This window comes from Mustela lutreola, chromosome 6, assembly GCF_030435805.1.
Source record: "Mustela lutreola isolate mMusLut2 chromosome 6, mMusLut2.pri, whole genome shotgun sequence".
Classification (NCBI taxonomy): Eukaryota; Metazoa; Chordata; class Mammalia; order Carnivora; family Mustelidae; genus Mustela; species Mustela lutreola.
In genome coordinates, this window is record NC_081295.1 from 23,256,295 (window position 1) to 23,277,282 (window position 20,988).

At 42.2% G+C, this 20,988-nt stretch overlaps 1 long non-coding RNA gene and 1 pseudogene across 1 annotated transcript; one reads left to right on the plus strand and one right to left on the minus strand.

Annotated features, from left to right (window-relative positions):
* The first annotated feature begins 5,079 nt into the window (after positions 1-5,079).
* Positions 5,080-6,141, plus strand: LOC131833100 (uncharacterized). Its single transcript, XR_009354321.1, has 3 exons — positions 5,080-5,127; positions 5,420-5,504; positions 5,840-6,141. It is a non-coding gene; the product is annotated as an uncharacterized LOC131833100 (long non-coding RNA).
* An 11,629-nt stretch (positions 6,142-17,770) lies between these two features.
* Positions 17,771-19,015, minus strand: LOC131833101 (chromobox protein homolog 3-like; annotated as a pseudogene).
* Positions 19,016-20,988: the final 1,973 nt, after the last annotated feature.

Below are 20,988 nucleotides of genomic sequence, written 5' to 3' on the forward strand. Positions count from 1 at the left end.
AAAATTAAAATATATATGTGTACATACATATAAACAATAGATACATTGTATATAGAATACATACATTGTATATTCATTAGAATTAGTATTCATTAGAATATATACATTGTATATTCTTTTTTTTTTTTTAAGATTTATTTATTTATTTATTTATTTGACAGACAGAGATCACAAGTAGGCAGAGAGGCAGGCAGAGAGAGAGAGGGAAGCAGGCTCCTTGCTGAGCAGAGAGCCCGACTCGGGGCTCGATCCCAGGACCCTGGGATCATGACCCGAGCTGAAGGCAGAGGCTTTAACCCACTGAGCCACCCAGGTGCCCCTACATTGTATATTCTATATACAATGTATATGACTGGGTCTGTGTTTTTGTCAGGAGTTGCAGGGTTAATCACTGGAAGAACCAGGTTTTTTTGGTGTTTGTTTTTTTTTTTAAGATTTTAAATTACACACATTACACACATTATATTATATATTATATATATATATATATATATAAAATAAAATTCAATGTAATCATTTTTTAAGTGTATCGTTCAGTAGTGGTAAGTATATTCACATTGTTGTGAAACAAATCTCCAGGACCTTTTCAACTTGCACATCTGAAGCTATACCCATTAGACAGCAGCTCTCTCTCTCTCTCTCTCTCTTTTTTTTTAAGATTTTATTTATTTGACAGACAGAGATCAAAAGTAGGCAGAGAGAGAGGGAGAAGCAGGCTCCCCGCTGAGCAGAGCGCCCGATGCGGGGCTCAATCCCAGAACAGCTGGGATCATGACCCGAGCCGAAGGCAGAAGCTTTAACCCACTGAGCCACCCAGGCACCCCAACAGCAGCTCTTTTTTTCACGCTCCCTCTCCCCAGCCCCTAGAAACTACGATTCTCCTTTCTGTGTCTAGGAGTTGGACTCATACAGTATTTGTCTTTTTGTGACTGGATTATTTCATTGAGCTTAATGTCCCCAAGGTTCATTCATGTTGTAGCATGAGACAGGATTTCCTTCCTTGTTAACCACTGAATAACAACCGTGGTCTCTATATACCACTTTCTGTTTATTCATTCGCCCCTTGAAGGACGTTTGGGTGGCTTCTGTCTCTTGGCTATTGTTAACGCTGCTATAAACATGGGTGTGCCAATATCCCTTTGAGATCCTGTTTTCAGTTCTTACGGTTGTAGACCCCAAAATGCTAATTCTATCTTTAATTTTCTGAGAACCCGAAACTGTCTTCCACAGCCATGGCACCATTTTATATTCACATAGATAGAGCACAAAGGTTCCGACTTCTCCACATCCACATTTGAGATTTTCTGTTGTCGTTGTTGTTGTTGTTTGTGATAGTGATCGTCCTGAGGGGGGTGAAGCATGGCACCTTAACTTTTGAGCACACAGCCCTGCGCAGACTGGTGGGAGCCTTGGGCCTCCCCCACGCCAGGGTTGCAACTCACACGTGACAACAGTACTTACTGTTAACATTTTCCCCGTGGCCAGAGAAGCCAAGTGACTCTTGTTGACTTGCAGAAAACCCCTGAGCATGTTATAATGGTCTCAGAGAATCCCTGAGGAACTGCTACAGTTCCATGAACCATTCCTGGGTGAGCCGTGTTTGCAGTAGGTGGCGAGTGGATAATGATCCACTGTAATATTAATTATGATTTTACATTCTATGATCGCGATGATATGAATGATCATGGAATGTAAGTTCCATACAGGCAGAGACATTTATCTTGGTCATCTCTCCATTCCCAGCACTTGGCACATAGTAAAGGCTCAGAAATATTTGTTGAATGAACAAAGAGTAAATGAAACAAAGAAACGAATGCTTAGCTTTCTGAATGTGTACAAACCAGTCCCACGGAGTCAAAATGGCCCACAATGGCGGCCATTAGCAGACTGCCCTTTCCTGCCTGTGGGGTGGCTTGCAGACTGGGGGTCATGTGACATCAGCTGTCCTCCAGTCTTGCTGAAGCATCTTGTATGTGGCTTCCAGCCACCTGTCCCGTCCCCTCTCTCTCTCTCTTTCAGGACTCGGGACTTTGTTTTCTGATGCGGCTGTCAAGGAGAGGGTTTCAAATGTTTGAGAAGGGCGGTCTTAGCAGAGGATGTTGGCAGGCAATGAGAAATTGTCAGCTTCATTGCAGGAAAAACAAAATGAATCTCTTCTTGCTCTTTGCAGGGAAGAATTTTCAGGATCTCAGCACTTTTTTTGTACAAACAGTGAGATCTGGCAGCCACCCACCCCACTTCTAGATATGAAGACACTTCAGGGGAGAATGAGAATGAGGGGCTTTCGAGCTAACACAGACACAGCAAAACTTGTTTTCTCTAGTATGGCCGAGGGAGAGGGCCACAACTGTGAGGAGAGTACCCAGGACCACCCTCGGATGTCACAGTCTATAAGAAATACAGTGAGTTCACACTTGCTGGGTGCCCGGCACTGTTCTGGATACTTCACAAACTCATGTAATACTAACTCATTAAATCTTCCCAGTGTTCTTGAGGGATGGCGTACCCGTTGTAGAGAAGGGAATACCAAGCTACCGAGAGGTATGTCGCCTGCCCGTGGTCACACAGGTCCTGGGATCTGGATCCAGGCTTGTGGTTCCAGAGTCTGGGCTTTTCCCTTGAACTGTACTGGATCTCTTTAGTCATTTGTCAATCTGTTTGTTAAGGTCACACCATTTACTGAGAACCCAGGATGTATGTAGCAGGCCCTACCCCTGGGAGTGAACAAAACACAAGTCTCACTCTAAGGCTTTTAGTCTAACAAAGATGTTCATTCCATATGGGTCTTGTCTATAAAACTGGGCCAGGCTGAGTGGGAACCTGGACTTACCAATTGCCAAATCAAATTCAAATTTACTTAACGATCAAGATTTACTTAACGATCAAACGACTTCTCAGGAGGGAAAATGGAAAATGGAATCTTTTTTGAAGAAAACAGCTCTAAGGGTAGGTGTGTTTTAAGTGACTCTGGCCTCTGGAAGAGATTTTGGCACATTCAAACCAGCAAGGGAAGTTGTTGACTCCCCTGTAGTGCCCTTCACATGGGGGCACACCTATCCACCCAAGAGCTGAGGACGGCCACGATTTCCTCATGAAAATATCAAATGAAGCCATTAGTAATATCAAGTGATATGAACATCGACCACATTCCTTCACTGGAGTAGGATTGATGGGGTTCCTCGGGCTGCCCCTTGCTTCCCTGGAGAGCCCAGCCAAATAGCATTTTCTTGTCAATTCAAAGAAATCGTGGATTCTGTGTGTGCAAACTTAAAACCCAGAATGGCAAAGCTCCTGCGCACCCCACACACACTGCGGAGAGATGGACAGAACTCTCATGGGTCCCCCCGCTTACAGTGCGGTAGGCCATTTAGAGCTGGGGCCTGGATTAACTCTCAGCTCTGCCTCTCATGCAGGCAAATCACTTTCTGTCTTCCAGTTCCCTCACCTGTAAAATGGGACCCCTAGCTAAAAATCTTATGTTCTGCATGGGATGGATGTCAGGATCGAAGGAGGGAATCTAGTGGAGAAATGCCCCGAAAGTGTTAGCTCTTGTCATGTTACCATTGACCCTAGAGCAACATGGGTTTGAATGGCACAGGTCCACAAATATATGGATCTTTCTGGATAAATACAGGCCAGTACTCAATGGGTTTTTTTTTTTTTTTCTTTACTGTTTCCTTAATAACATTTTCTTTTCTGTAGCTGACTTTATGGCAAAAGTACAGTATATAATACAACATACAAAATTTGTATCGATCGACTGTTTATGTTACTGGTTAGGCTTCTAGTCAAAAGTAAGCTATTAGTAATTAAGTCTGGGGGGGGGTCAAAGCTCATACGTGAATTTCCACTGTGCAGGGTGCAAGGTGGTTGGAGAGATGCTGCCCTTAAAGCCCCACATTGTTCAAAGGTCACCTGTACCTTATTATATATTATTACCTGCAAATGATTAAATGATTAAAATTCAATACATGTAAATAAATGTGCTATGAGTACCTTATGAGAATAGTTTATCTCTGTTCCTCAAAGTTAAACATGATCCGTGTTAGACTCAGGGTAGGGCTGTGGCCTGTTTGGGGGGTTTCCAGTGAGGGGACACTAGTAGTGTGACTCCCACCTTCCAGCCTTTTTTTTTTTTTTTAAGATTTTTTTATTTGAGAGAGAGAGAGAGAGACAGGGATAACAAGAAAAAGCATGAATGGGGAAGGGCAGAGAGAAGCAGACTCCCCACCGAGCGGGGAGCCCCACGTGGTACGTGATCCCAGGACCTTGGGATCATGACCTGAGAGGAAGGCAGCCGCTTAACTGAATGAGCCACCCAGGGACCCCTGTGCCTCCCCTTCCAGTGTGAGGCTCCTCACAGTAGCTCAAACCTCCTTCCTTTAACCCTGACTTCAGTCCACTTCGGACGTTCAAAAAGGCAAGGCATTGCCCACCCCACTTGTCATGACTTCCGGTTCTGTTCTAGGTTGGAGTCTCCAGAAAGCAGTGTTGGGGACAAACAACTCAGCAAGGCAGTGCTCCCAGAAGGGAGATGAGGCCAGGGCAAGTGAGGAGGCCAAAGAAGAATGAGGTCCGAGCAGTCTGACTGAGGCCAGCTTTAGAGACTGACCCGGCAGGGGGGCCTGGAGCACGTGGCACGTGACTGTCCAGCCTGAGGGGCAGCCAGGGGAGAATAGCAATGGAAGTAGGAGTGGCTCTGTCCACCACTGTACAGGTGACCTACCTGGGAGAAGCTGCATCTCCCATTGACACAGCTGCCCCAGATCTAGGGTCCAGAGGCCCTGATTCCTAGAAGGGAGACATCTCATCTGGCAAGGGACCCAAAAAGAGCCCCACTAAGCCTGAATCGATGCAAGCAGTTGGTCATTTGGCGGCTTCTCAGACTGGCAGCCCACCCGGCAAAGAAAGGAGCTGCCATCCTGGGTGGGGTAATGAGTCATCAGGAGTCTGCAGGGGCCAGGCAGGAGTATGTCTGTATGGAACTCGGGCAGCTCCAGGTCACTCCCAGGCCTGGGGCAAATTGTGACCCGACAATTAGAGCAGGCCGAGCCCTGGTGACCAGGGACTCAGACTCCGCCGGGCGAAGGGCAGGGTCACAGCCCTTAGAGTGCCAACGGGCCAAAGGTGAGGGGTAGAGGAGGGTTACAAGAAAATCCATTTCTTCTCCAGACTAGCTGCACCAGGTGGGGGAGGGGCGGGAGCGGGGCGGGGCAGAGGCGGGTGCGGGACAGGACTCTGAATTGTCGACTGACTCTCCTCTTGTACGTTTCCTATAAACTGTGGTCAATCTCCACAATGAAAGGTCTGAACTTGAATGAGGGGGGCTAGTGGGCAGCGTCTAGCCTCTGCCAGATCCTCTTCGATTCCTCTCTTGTGGATTTGTTCACTCCTGGCTTTGGTGTGCTTTTCTTCCCAGCTCCACTCCGGGTACCACTCATCTTAGATCAGGTCCCCCAAAGCAGACCCCAGATGAGGATCCGTGTGCGTGACGCAGGAGCCTGGTAGGGAGTGGTGGGGGGAGGCAGGACCGGGGAGGAACGCAGGCCCCGGCTCCCAGAGGGTGGCCACTACCGACCCCAGCGCAGGAAGTGGGTTCTGGGCGCTCCCTCCATGCCGCTGAGGCCGCTCCCAAGCCCTGAGGGCCATCTGCCAGAAAGAACCACGGGGCTGGCTTGGAAGCAAAAGGCAAAAGCACATCAAGGCCTGGCTGCACCAGAAATGGTGGAAAGGATTAGGGGCAGGTGGATGGGCACTGGCATTTTCTGCTCCCAGCTTTACTAAGAAATGGCTTTTGGAGTCGCTTCGCTCTCACAGTAAGAATGAACTCACACCCCAGACAGAGAACCGAGAGGGGAGAGCAGGTGTGTTTTCAACAGAGCAGAAGACCACCTGTGCCCAGCCATGCCTCTGAGGACCAGTGTGCGGGGGAAGGTGGATACACAGCTCTGCCCTCCAGAACGCCGCCCCACCCCTTGCCCCGCACAGGAGAAGCCACCCATGGACTTTTGAAACCACAGGCCAGCAAGCCCCCAGGTGGCCTCTTATTACAGGGCAGAAGGCAAGGACAAGCCCCAGGGGATTACAGACGGGCAAGGTCACTCGGAGCCCAGGAGATGCAAAAACAATGCAAAATAAAGAATTGGCACTGATGAGTTCAAGACACAATTTGTTTCTTCCAATGACACTTCCGTAAGTTTTGCTCGGGCCTAGAGCTGTTTGCGCATCAGGCCAACTTCCAAGGGTCAAAGACTGTTTCGAGAGCAACCACATTCATTGGCGAGTTCACGGTCTTTCTTTCAGTACAGGTTTGCGTGAGTCCTGCTCTGTCAGCGGTGCCTGGGCTGAGCATAGAGTGGGGAGACCCTGACTCTGCCCTTATGGCCATGCCCTTTGTGGTTTAGCAGGGAGACAATGGCTACATGAATAAGTACCCACAGATAGGGAAGTACATATTGGGATGCGTGTCTTAAAGGAAAAGTGTGGAAGCCACGAGAGGGCAGAGTGGTCTGAACTGAATTAAACTGATTGGTCAGGAAGGTCCCCTCTGAAGAAGCAGCATGTGTACAAGGAGGCCTGAAGGACGAGTGGGAGCTAAACCATTTCGAGAGAGGAAGTTGGGTGTTGGGTGGGGGGCCATCCAGAGCAGAAGGAACAGCCCCGGGTTTGGGGTGGTGGGGAGATGGGGGCTCAGTTGGTTGAGTATCTGCCTTCTGCTCAGGTCATGATCCCAGGATCGAGCCCCACATTAGGCTCCTCACTCAGTGGGGAGTCTGCCTCTGTCTCCTTCTGCCTCTCCCCTCTACTCATGCTCCCCCCACCCCCTCGCTGTCTCCCTCCCTCAAATAAATAAATAAAATCTTAAAACGAAGAAAGGAAAGGAGGAAGGAAGGAAGGAGGGAAGGAAGGAAGGAACGGCCTGCACTAAAGCCTGAAGTTGGGAAAAAATAGCAGTGGACCTGAGGATCAAACTAACCAGAGCCAACAGGCAAATGAAAACCCCACAATTCCTCCAGAGGATCCAAGCAAAAGTCTGAGCACGTTTCTGCATGTGGGCAGTGAGGGTGGGGTTCCAGGAGGGACACGGGACCCTGGAGTGGTGATAAACTTTAGCCCCCAAACCAGCTCTGGGTCAGATACTTAAATCAGACAGAAATAATGAACCTTCTGATTAAAGGTCAGATCAAGTAGTCTTGGCTCCCAGCAAGCATGGGCCCAGAGGACGCGCCACACACACCACAGTCTCCATGAAGAGGGCCCTGGCCATGGGGAGCTTGTGCATCCATAATGTCTGTCTGAAACAGAGCCTGTGGGAAAGAAGCTCTCTGGAGATCACTGGGGGAGAAAAGAAGGTAGCTGAACATTTGAATTTTTATTTTCAGAAGAAGCTGGAGGCCAGTGAGGCAGAAATTACAAGTATGAGATGTACTGAGGAGAAAAGAGTTTGTTTTCTACAACAAAAAATATTTGTGAAAACTTTTAGATAGATAATATCTAAGAGCCAAGAGGAAAGGTCCTACCCTCATAAAGCCTGTAGTCTAATGAGGGACAAAAGACCTTCATTTAAATAATATAAAAACAAATGCGTAATTGTCCATTGAAAAGCCGCCTGCAGGACAGGCGTGTGGGGGCTGGAAGTGCGGAGTGGCAGTGTGTCAGGACAGCTTCCTGAGGAAGGGGAATTCAAGTGCAGATCTAAAGTTTGAGAAAAGGTTGTTCAGGCTAAGGGAGCGGAGTGGGGGCAGGGTGAGAACATTCTAGGCATTGTGAAGGGTATGAGGCACTGTCGTGGGGACATCTAAAAAAAAAAAAAAAAAAAACAGAAGAAACCTGGTGACTGCCGCTCAGAGAACAGAAGAACAAAGAGAAGTAACAACAAGGTTTAAGGATTTAGAGTTGGATTCTAAAAACGTATTCTATGTGTTCATGGATGGTGGAATTGTGGGGGCAGGAGACCAAGCAAGGAGACTAGGTAGAAAGCTCTTGGAGAGGTACAGGGTGGCCTGGACCAGGGTGTGGACAGCGATGACAAGCAAAGGAGCTTCAGAGAATGGGATGGTTTTGAGACATATTCAGACGTAAATTTATAATGGATGCTGGATGCCGGGGAGAGAGACAGGAAGGATGGGTTCTGCCTGGGGAACTGGGTGGGTGCTATAGGGTCATACATCATGTTAGGGAACCCTTCAAAGGAAGGTACTGATTTTAGGCATTTGGGTTAGATTAAATTGGAGGTGTCCTTGAGACCTCCAAGGGGAAGCAACAGGGTTGATTAGATCTGAACTTCAGGGGAGAGACCTCAAATAATAGTATCAGTTTGGAAGTTACTGATGTATGAGAGTTATTGAGGTCATGGGTCTGAATGAGGCCACAGGGGCCTCATATATGAGCATGAAAGTATGTATGCATACAGAGATGTGGCTTTGTTGCTCAAATTTATTTGGAAAACACTGGGTTAAACATCCTTAAACTGGATTCTTCACTGCAGGACTTCTCAGGGACCTTTAAAAGGCTAATGAGTGGGGCACCTGGGTGGCTCAGTCAGTTAAGTGGCTGCCTTCAGCTCAGATCATGATATCTCCAAGTCCTGGGATCGAGTCCTGCATTAGGCTCCCTGCTCAGTGGGGAGTCTTTGTCTGCATCTCCCTCTGCCCCACCCCTCATGGCTACACATGTACTCTCTCTCTCAAATAATTAAAATCTTTAAACATAAATAAAAATAAAAAGTTAATGAGTATTTGCATTTCTGGAGGGAATAAGAAAGACTAATGAACACTGGGAATTTCTAAATGCAGATTCAGAGAAACCTGAATTCAGAGATTCCTGAACTTTTTTTGACCACAGAATCCTTCTACCACAGGGCATCTTATTGCACTAGAAAAATCTTTCTGACAGTGCAGTACAGTAAACAGAGCCCTTTTTTTTTCTTTTGAGGATAAAACCAACAGTAAAACTTCACAGTTGAATAGTGTACCACACTTGTCTGAGTGCTCTCATATCACTTCTTAACTCCCCAAATAACCCCGTTGGGGTGGTCTCGTGAACCCCACTCGCGGTGGAGGTACAGCTACGTTAAGGGGCATGCCCAATGCCCAGTGTCTCACAGCTGGTGAGGGGAAGGCCTGGAACTAAAGCCGGGATGACCAGGTCACCAAGTCTAACATCAGATTCAGTTTCATGACCTTGGCTGTTCCCACGTGAAAACACATGGTCTTTAACAATGTTACTAATTTAATAATTGTGGGGCTGCTGCTTGGGTCCTCAGAGCCTTCATCTGACATGGCTGCTGGTCTGCTTCCTCTTAACAGCCTCAGAACAGTGACACTGAGTCAGACCCAGACCTTTCCACTGACAGAGGAAGGACCTGGTGGTTCTCACAAGGTCAACTTCCAAGGCTAGAGCCATACCTCCAGCATCCCAGCTTCTCATTAGTGGTCAGTTATGGGTTTAATACCTTCAGATTGACCTAAAACTTACAAAAACCTATTTTTCTTTTAATCTTGTATCAACACTTGAGATAATGAGGTCTCTGAGTTCACCCTTCCCGCTATAAAACCTTTATTAATCTTTTATATGTTGATTGAAAATTAAGCTGTTAGAGGAAATAAATTTCTCTAAGAGGGAGGATTATCCTTAAAGACAAGCCAAGACTACTATCTAACATGAGCACAGGACTCCTCATTTCATAAAATTAAATATACGCTCCTATTAGTGATGGCCTTAAATAACATTTGGGAGTTAATTTCTGCTCAGCTATGCCCTCAGCTGAACTCCTCTCCATGGCAAAGGTCTGTGCAGGCTCTAGGGGGACAACATAGAATATATTCCCCATTAAGGAATTTGGGTTTTTTTTTTAACTTTTCTTTTAAGATTTTATTTTATTTATTTGAGAGAAGGAGAGAGAGAAAACATGGGCAGGGGGGAGGGGCAGAGGTAGAAGCAGACGCCCCGCGGAGCAGGGAGCTAGATGCAAGGCTGGAACCCAAGACCCTGGGATCATGACCTGAGCCAAAGGCAAACGCTTAACCAACTGAGCCAGCCAGGTGCCTTGTTTTTTTTTATTATATAAATTTTCTTTGGATTATAATATATTTTTAGAAAACTGTGCACTCATTAATTTTCACAAAGTAACCGTGCTCCTGCGACCACCACCCACATCAAGAAATAGAGGGTTATCAGCTACTTGGCTGCTCTTTCCAACACCAAGCCTTCCCTCCTTCCTAGGTCAGGTAACCAGCCTTCTGACCATGTTTGAGCTTCCTTTTACGGCTGCAACAAAGTAACACAAACGTAGTGGCTTAGAACCATATTCTCCTACAGTCGTGGAGAACAGAAATCCCAAATCAGTCTCCCTGAGCTAGAATCAAGGTGTTAGCAGGGCTCATTTCTCCTAGAGGCTCTCGGGAGAATGTTTCCTTGTCTTTTCTAGATCCCGGAGGCCACCTACTTTGCTTGACTTTCCGCCCTCTTCCTACATTTTCAAAGCCAGCATCGGAGCCTTTTCTCTCAGACTCTGATCCTCCTGGCTTCCTCTTATCAGGACTCTTATAATTAGATTAGGCCTACTTGGATAATCAAGGAAAATCTCCCCAACTCCAAACCTTTAATCACATCCACAAAATCTCTTTTACCATATATACGGTAATATATTCCAAAATCCGGGGGTTCGGACACAGGTAAGTTTGGGGGGGCCACTGTTCAGCCTACCGCAGACTGTAATGCTACAGATTCATGTCACCCATTGTGAAACTTAAGTAAATAGAATCATATGCTTTTTTCATGATGTCTTTTGATTTTAAACAGTTTAAAGGTTTCGAGTAACCTATCTTACCAGTCTTTTGCTTTAAGGTTAGTGCTTTTGTGACTCTTTAAAGAAATATTTGCTTACGTACTCCAAATAATGAAAATACTCTGCTTCCTCTGGTTGTTAGATTATTTTATTTATTATTTTTTTTTAAAGATTTTACTTATTTATTTGACAGAGATCACAAGTAGGCAGAGAAGCGGGGTGAGGGGGAAGCAGGGAGCCTGATGCAGGGCTCGATCCCAGGACCCTGAGATCATGACCTGAGCCAAAGGCAGAGGCTTAACCCACTGAGCCACCCAGGCGCCCCTACCTGTCACCTTTAAACCTACAAGCCACCTAGAATGAGTTTTTGTGAATGGTGAGAGGTAGTTACTAAGGTTTTTTTTTCCTGGGTGGGTACTCATATGATCCAGTATGATTTTGGGAAAAGACTGTCTTTGCCTCATACGTCTGCATGACTGCCCTTATTCTAAACATCTGTTTCGGAAACATACCATGCTGCCTTAATCACTGTAGCTTCTAAACAAACCCAGCTAGCCAGTGGTGCAAGTTCTCCAATGTTGTCCTTCCTCGGTAGTATCTTGGCGACACCTGGCCAAATTTTAGAATCAGTTTACCAATTTCTTAGAATTTGACTGGGACTGCACTGAATCTGTAGCTTATGAGAGAGAGCATGTTTATAATCCCTCGTCCCCTAGTCCTTGAACATTTATTTGGGTCTTTAACTTGGTTCAGTGACATGTTACTCTTTTCACACAAAGGTGTTGCACATCTTCTCCTGGATTTATTCTTAGGTGTTTAACATTGGTTATGTTGTTTTAATGCTGTATTATTATTTAAACTTTTTATTTTCTGATTTATTTTTAGTATATAGAATGCAATGGATTTTTTTTTTTAAATATGGTTAAACCACTTTTTTAAATTTTATTTATTTATCAGAGAGAGAGAGGGGGAGAGAGCGAGCACAGGCAGACAGAATGGCAGGCAGAGGCAGAGGGAGAAGCAGGCTCCCTGCTGAGCAAGAAGCCCGACGTGGGACTCGATCCCAGGACGCTGGGATCATGACCTGAGCCGAAGGCAGCTGCCCAACCAACTGAGCCACCCAGGCGTCCCATGCAATGGATTTTTTTATGTGGATCTTGTATTCAGCTGTCTTGTGAAGTTCATTTGCTGATTTTTGTAGTTTGTAGCTTCTTTTGGATTTTCTCTCAATAGCTATCTCTATATAAATAATATGTATTAAATACATACTCATAAATATTTCTCTATATTATCCATGATCCTGATGAAAAATGGCAGTTTTCTCTTTCTTCTTCATTCTCATTGTTCTTGCCTTATTGTATTAGCTGTGAACCTCCAGTCCAATTTTGAACAGATATGATAACATGTCTTTGTCTCATTTCCAAACTGGGGAGATTATGATGTTTGCCGAGGACTGTATAGATGTCCTTTATAGGATTAAGGAAATTCTTTGTATTTCTAGTTGGCTAAGAACTTATTTTAAATCGTGAATGATAATGAATTTTTTAAGATTTTTCATTTATTCATTTGAGAGAGAGAGAGAGAGTGAGCAAGGGAGACCATGAGCAGGAGGGAGGGGCAGAGGGAGACGCCAACTCCCTGCTGAGCAGGAGCCCAACACGGGACTTGATCCCAGGATCAGGACCCTAGCCAAAGGCAGATGCTTAACCCACTGGGCCAACCCGTTGCCCCAGTATTGAATTTTTCAAATGTTTTTTCTGTGTCTATTGACACAATCGGTAAGATTTTTCTTTTCATTCTGTTCACGTGATATATTACATTAACTGACTTGTCTTGGCTTTTTATTTTGAAACAATTTTAGACTTACGGAAAAGTTGCAAAAATAATACAGAGGTTCCTTATACCCTTCACACAACTGCCCCAAATGCTCATTTTATATAACTGTAGGATAATTGTCAACTTAATTGTCACTTAAATAACACTGGTATGAAACTTCGAGTCATACTACATCCTTTATTCAGATTTTACTAGTTTTCCCACTAATGTTCTATTTCAGGGTGCTGTATTGCGTTTAGGGGTGGTGTCTCCTTAGTCTGCTCTAATCTGACAGTTCCTCAGTCTGTCCTTGTCTTTCATGACCTTGACGCTTTTGAAGAGAATTTTGTTAGACTATCCTTTAATTGAGGTTTGTGCGATGTCTTCTCACGATTAGACTGAAGGCATTCATTCCTAAGCAATATTCTGCAGAGGTGGTGTGCCCTTGCCAATCATATCGGGGGTACACGACGTCTTGTTACCGGTAATGCTAGCCTTGATCACTCAGTTATAGCGGTATCTGCCAGTGTTTGTTGAGTTTTAAATATTAGACTTTTCCTTATATTCTTGGAATAAACTCTATTTGGTTATTTTTTCATGTATTTCAAGCTAATATTTTAGGCTAATATTTTAAATAGAATGATCATATCTATGTTTATAAGAGAGCTTGGTAATTTTCTTCTCCTGAAGATTTTTCTCAGGATTTAAGGTTAAGTTGGCTTCATAAAACCAGGTAGTACCTGTTTCCTCTTTATTCTCTAGGAGAGTTCATGGTTTATGTAAGATCGTAGCTGTATCTTCCCTAAATTCTTAAAGAATTCACTGATGAAGACAACGTGGGCCTCGAGTTTTCTTTGAGGGAAAGTTTTAAGTGACAGATTGGATATATATAGGACAGTTAGATTTCTAGTTTCCTTTATCTCAGGTTTAGTACAGTGTCCCTTTTGAAGAATTTATTTCCTATTTTCTAATTTATTGGTAGAAACTCATAATATCCTTACATTCTTTTTTTTTTAATTGCAGCATAACTGTTGAATGGAATTTCATACCACAGTGAAAATGAATTATCAATTCAACATTGCTGAATCTCAAAAACATAATTTCAAGCAAAAAAGACAAATTACAGATGGATATATATATACAATGATTTCTTCTGTATAGTTTGTTGTTGTTGTTTAGAGAAAGAATACCTGCACATGTGTGTGTGAACAGGGGAGGGGTGGGGGGGGGAGAATCTTTTCCTTTTTAATTAAAAAAAATTTGTTTAGTTTTTAAAAAAATTTAAATTCAGTTAATTAACATATTGTGTATTAGTTTAAGAGGTAGAGTTCAATAATCCATCTGTCTTAGACAACACCCACTGCTCGTTATATCACATGCCCTCCTTAATGCCCATCACACACTTTTTTCTTCTTCAGTGGGCTCTATGCCCAACATGGGGCTCCCACTCAGAACCCCTGAGATCAAGAGTTGCACTCCCCACTAACCAAGCCAGCCGGGCACCCCCGCTTTGTATTCTTTTAAAGGTATGATGTGTGGTGAGCTGCTCTTTTTCATTCTTGATATTAGTACTTTAGTTCTCAATTTTTTTCTCAATTATTCTTAACGGAGGTTTATCAAGAGTACTGATCTTTTTGTAGAACCAACCTTGGGGTTTGTGGATTCTCTCATTGTACATTTATTTACTATCTCATTAATTTTCTGTTCTATCTTTATTAAGTTCTACTTTCTTGGGTGTTTAATTTGCTGAGTTCCTCCTCCCCTGCACAGTTTCTTGTGATAGGTTCTTATGTAAATGATTTTCAGCTTTTCTTCAACATCTGCATTTAAAGCCACAAATTGCTGTCCCTAGTCAAGCACAGTTTCAACTGCATCCCATGTGTTCTGTCTGATATGTTATATTTTTATGATCATCTCATTAAAATGTTTTCTCATTTTTCTTTGATGCATAGATTATTTAGAAGTTTATTTTCTAAAAATGTGGGGATTTTTCCAGGTATCTTTTCTATTGATTTCTGACTGACTTTTACTGTGGTCATAGACCAGAAATTCTCCCAAAGAAATTAAAGGTAAAAAACACTTAGCATTCATTTTATGAGGGCAATTTAACCTTAATGTGGAAATCTGACAAGGATATTATGTGGGGAGAGAAAAGGGAAGGAAAAGAGGATTTAAATCCTCTGAAATCTGTTGAGCTTTGTTTTATGGATCAGCGGACAGCCAGTTTTGATAAATACACCATGGGTAATCAAAGTTTTAAAACCGTATTCTGGGGACACCTGGGTGGCTCTGTCAGTTAAGCATCTGCCTTTGGCTCAGGTCATGATTCTGAGGTCCCAGAATCAAGTGGGGCTCCCAGCTCAGGGAGAAACCTGCTTCTCCCTCTCCCTCTGCCATTCCCCCTGCTTGTGCTCTTCCTCTCAAGTAAGTAAAATCTTTTTTTTTTTTTTAAGATTTTATTTATTTATTTGAGAGAGAGAGAGTGAGAGAGAGAGCATGAGAGGGGAAGTCAGAAGGAGAAGCTGACTCCCCATGGAGCGGGGAGCCCCATGTGGGACTCGATCCAGGGACTCCAGGATCATGACCCAAGTCAAAGGCAGTTGCTTAACCAACTGAGTCACCCAGGCGCTCTCAAATAAGTAAAATCCTTAAAAAAAAAAAAACAAATAAAACTGTATTATGCAGTTGTGTACAGAATTCTCTGCATAATAATTGTGTCACATGTGCATTTGTTAATTGTGTTGTACAAATTTTTTTATATCCCTGTGGTTGGTTTTGTTCTCTGCTGCTGCTTCTAAAAGTGGGAAAGAGAAGTGAAAGTTGTGTTAAAATCTCCCATTTTCCCTTTTGTTTCTGTCTATTTTTGCATCATGAAATGAGAGGATGTGTTATTAGGTACAGTTTAGAATTGTTATATCTTCCAGGTGGATTGACATTTTTAGCCTTATGAAATGTACTACTTTATCTCTTGTAAAGTTTCTTGCCTTAAACATGGTCTGATGTTGATATAGACATACCAGATTTACTTAGTTAGAAATATATTTTTCCTCCTTTTACTTTTATTCTTTCTGTATGCTTATATTGGGGCGTAGTGATATTTTTATTTTTAATCCAGTCTACTTTTATCTTTTAATTAGAATACTTAATCTGTTTACATTTGATATACTTATTGACATATTTGGATATAAATTGACCATCTTATTTTTTAGTTGTTACAATTGTTCTGTTTTCTTTTTCCCCTCTTTACTTTCTTTGGAATAAAATATTTTTATAATTATTTCATTTCCCTCTTTTAGTAACTAGTTCATCATTGATTCTTTTATAATTCTTTTATTGGTTAACCTAGACCTAAAGATTACAATATGTATCCTTGACTTATTAAAATCCAGTTAGGGGCGCCTGGGTGGCTCAGTGGGTTAAGCCGCTGCCTTCGGCTCAGGTCATGATCTCAGGGTCCTGGGATCGAGTCCCGCATCGCGCTCTCTGCTCAGCAGGGAGCCTGCTTCCCTTCCTCTCTCTCTGCCTGCCTCTCTGCCTACTTGTGATCTCTCTCTGTCAAATTAAAAAAAAAAAAAAAAATCTTAAAAAAAAAAATCCAGTTGGTATTTTTTTCAGTTCATGGATGATGTTAAAGACATTGGAATACTTTAACTCATTTTTCCTACTTTTATTTTATGTGTTGTTATGTATGTTAGTTCTACAAATACCCTCTCTCGAGATACAGCCGATATGAATTTAGATTTCCTCGTTTATTCTTTGCAGGGCTCTTTAACCCTTTCTCCATCTTCTTGTTCCCATTTGGAGTTCTTTCCCTTCTACCTGAAAAACTAGTTTTTGCTTTTGTGTCTGTCAGCAAGCTGAAACTCATCTCAGTGTTTGTTTGGCTGGAAAGGTCTTTTCTTTTTCACTTTCATTTTTGAATGATACTTCCTCTGGGTAAAGAATTTTAAGTCAGCAGTTCTTTTCTTTTAGCCTTATTTATTTATTTATTTATTTATTTTTTCAATCGAAAACTACTCATTGGCCACTGTTTACCAGTATTTACAATAAAGTAAACAAGATTAAGTTGGATTCTGACTACTACAAAGTTATTTTTTTCCTAGTGTCTGCAGAACCAGGGATTCAAATACTGAGAAGAGTGAGCCTACATGTAAGGAATGAATTTGGGTAAAGACAAAACATGCAGGTCAAGAATTTAGATTACAGAGGCGCCTGGGTGGCTCAGTGGATTGAGCCACTGCCTTCGGCTCGGGTCATGATCTCAGGGTCCTGGGATCGAGCTCTACATTGGGCTCTCTGCTCAGCAGGAGCCTGCTTCCCTCTCTCTCTCTGCCTGCCTCTCAGCCTACTTGTGATCTCTCTCTGTCAAATAAATAAATAAATATCTTAAAAAAAAAATTTAGATTATAGGAGTTTGTTCACCCATTTATTCCAGCTGGTCCTAAATTGCCAACATCTCTAAGCATCTGATTATGATTAAGTTTCCATGAACGAAGTCCTAGACATTCCATGAATCATGATCTTTTAATCAAAATAGAAAAGGGATTTCAACCTCTTGAAAAGGAATGGTTCACTAGAAGGAACTCTCAATGTCCATTTAACTGAGTTTTGCTTATCTAATTAAAACACACCAAGACTTGTCTAGTTTTCTCATTGGGCAGAGAAGTTGTTGGTAGTGATAAACTTTTCCTTCCAGCATCTTGCAAATAAATTTGTATTTATAGGACTATAGGTATGGATATGGATTCTGGTATGGCAGCTTTTAAATCATCCCATTTAAATTGTTTTCATTATACTTAAATTTTCAATTAATTCCAAAATTTGAAAGGTTAAGACTTCAGGAAAAATTTCAATTTACTTTAAGTGATTTATTTCTTAGGTTGCTAAAAATGATAGCATCCCAGAAATATGGGCTTACCCATGGTTATGAAATGTTGTTTTTATTTTCGTGAATGTTTAAAGAAAAAAAAGAAAAGAAAACCACTTACACTTGTGTTTTTATGTATACACACATCAAAAAAACTCCAAATAAACAAAATAAGCCAGAATAGTCCTTATGCCTATAGGAGTTAAACACAAATTCTGATTGAGTAACAACTCTGAAGATTTCCCCCAACATTTAGAAAAGAGGTTCTCTGATGCAGGGGAATAACATACCATGGTCTCAAATATTCTTTCCTGATATTTGTTTGAAGTAACCAGTGCTATAGATGCCAAAAAATCCCCAACTCCCGATACTACTTCCAAACAAACATAACCAACTTGATTTTCATTAGGACGTTATTTCATCACACTAATAAGTCAAAAAACCAAGACCCAGATTTATATATCTATAAATAACTATAAAAAGCAATGGAAACAATTATTGAACTTCATCTTCTGGACAAGAATGCCAAGGTAGTCTCTCTTCGTAAAAACCAATTACACTTTGAGGACACTTCCTACTTGCCCCTTTTGCTAGTCAGCCTTGTCTGAATCTTTCCATTTCATGACAGACATGAATTCTCCACTGGCATCTCAAGTACCAATTACTCATTCAGGATCAAAACCTCTTGGTTTATCTGCAGCATCTCTTTCCTTCTTTTATTTGCCATCATCACTTTCATGGTCAGATAAAGATTGCCTTTTTGTGCCACTTTTTTCTTTACCAGCTTTCTGAGAACTAAGAAATACTTCAATTTACTCTGGATGATCTAAATTTTCTTCATATTCCCAAATGTTGTCAGTGTCTGTAAGTCTCTTTCACTTCAGGAAATACTCCACCGTCCCATTTACTACATGTTGGTCCAGTACTTTTTCCACCACAAATTCTTCAGGCTCTGCCTCTTTTACTTTTTTACTCTTTCCTTTCTCTTTCTTCCCCATTTTCTGCAATGTCGTTTTGTTGGAGGATTTTTTTTTTTTTTTTTTTTTTAGTGAAGGCTTGAAGAGCTGTTATTCACCACGCTGGGGCTGCTACCGCTCCCAGGGCTGTGACATATCTGGTCCCACCCTCAAACTGTAGTAACATCCCTTTCTTTAGCCTTTTAAAGATATCCTTTCATTATTGTTTGGCTTCCATTATTTTCACTTGAAAACTTGGCTGTCTGATTATTGTGCCTCTGATCAAAATGTGTCTTATTATTTTTCATACTAGCTGTAGTTACAGTTATTGCCTTTAGTTGTTTTTCACCTATTTTACCATGACGGGTCTAGTTGTAACTTTCCTTGTATTTGTCTGTGGCTCTATGTCTTTTGTCATTTTTTAAATCCTCAGATTATTTTCTCTCCAAAATTGTTTATGCTGTATTATCTCTTTCCTTCTCTACCAGGACTCTAATTACAAAAATGCTTATACTGGGTCCCATATATCTCTTAGTCTTCCTTTTCTGTACTTCTTAAAATTTTTATCTTGTTGTAATTGTAGTGAAGTCTTCATATTTCCTTCTGGTCTATACTCAAGTTCGTGAACCATCTCTTCAGTTGAGTCTAATCTGCTTTTAAATCCTTCCACTGAGTTCTTAATTTCAGCCCTAGGATTTTTATTAGATCATTTATAAAACATATTCAATATGTGTGTTTAAATTACAGAATTTTTTTCTCTTGGTTTTCAGTCCTTTGTTCCTATCTCTTGATGTGCCCCATTTTATTGTTGTGGTTTGCTTAATGCCAGAACCTGTGCATGAAAAATTGTGGTGATAATTTGAGAGTCTGGATAATGTCATCTTCCTCCAAGGAAGATTTACTGTGGTTCAAACAGGCAGTTAGCCAGGAGAGTATCTCTTTACTCTGAGATTGATTTGATTCAGATCTGAGTTTCAGTCTCTGTAAATGCTAGTCTATTTTCAGGCTAGCTTTTGTGACCAGGGTGTAGTCCTTTAAGATTCCCAGCTGAAAGACTGGGCTGTTTACCAGGACCTCTCCTTTTGGAAAGCTTTGAATCCCAAGTTTTGTCTCTTTACCCCTGTAAGATTGCCAGCCATCCTGCTCAGCATCTCTGTATGTATTCAAACCACCAAATCCTCATGAAGGAAAGTAACTACATATGGTTGGCTGTTCACCTCTCTGTATTTCCTTTTTCCCTGACACCTTAGACTCTGAGTGTCTCTCCAATGCTTTCAAACAGTTGTTTCTCACTGTTTAAAAAAAAAAAAATCTAGGTTTTTCTAGCTGTTTTCCTATGGAGGATTGATCTGATACAAGCCAGTCCATGGTAAATAGCAGCAGAAGTCTTTCCCTTGGGAGTTTATAACTAGTACTGCTCCATTTCATCATCCTTAGTTCCTGCCCTTGAGGAACTTTTCTTTAAAATTTAGTCCTGGCTGCTGTAATGAAAAATCCCAGGATGACAACAACAAAATAAAAACAAAAACTAAAACTAAAACTGACAGCTTGGGGTGCCTATGTGGTTCAGTTGGCAAAGTGTCTACCTTTGGCTCAGGATGTGATCTCAGGGTCCTGGGATCGAACCCCACATTGGGCTCCCTGCTCACCAGAGTCTGCGTCTCCCTCTCCCTCTGACTCTCCTCTCTACTTTGTGCTGTCTCAAATAAATTGAAAAAAAATTGAAAAACCCGATACCTTGGATATTAAAAATTATTTTCCAGGCAAATCTTATAATACTGATAAAATAATTATTCAGTGTATACTCTGGGCCTAGTATGTTCCATGAATCAACTCATTTATTTGGATAGAGCGAGAGTCCAGTGCTGTCCATATCCTTTAATCATAGAATTTGACCAAAGGTGGGTCCTGGATTAAAGATGATATGTAATTCAAGAAACACAACACAACAATTCAAACATAGCCAAGGCCCAACTAAGAAAAAAGTTTAGATGTTGTCTAGGCTATCAAAATGCAGGGAATACGCAGAAGAAAAGGTAATCTACAAGCTTCAAATTATTTCCCCAGTAGTCTCCTTCTAGGGGTAACCACTAACAGAGTTCATTTATAGCAAAAGACTGACTGACAATGAGCAAGCTTTCTTTCCACTTGTGTGCTCTCTGGCAGAGTGATGTCTAAAGTAAGTAGCAGGGAAGAAGTAACAGGAAGAGAAGAGAAAACAATCAAAATCTTATGTCATCTGTCTCTGGGTGTCAAGAATCAGCATTATTTGCATTCAACAGACATCAAATAATGGCAGATTTAGGCCATGGAAATGAGTGGGGGGACCCATATAAGAATGGAATGGGTGTGATACGGTATTAATGGCCCAAGACCCAGCCAAGGAGAAGTGAACGGGATATTTTGGCTGTTGGCCCAGAGAGGCAGAGGTATACACCAAACACCAGGCCCAGAGCACAGAACACGGCAATCCCACTCCAACTCGAGCTCTCAGCCAGATAGTCTCCAGAGTCAGACACTCCTCACCCTTTTGTATCCTCGTGCCTCGTAATAAACAATGT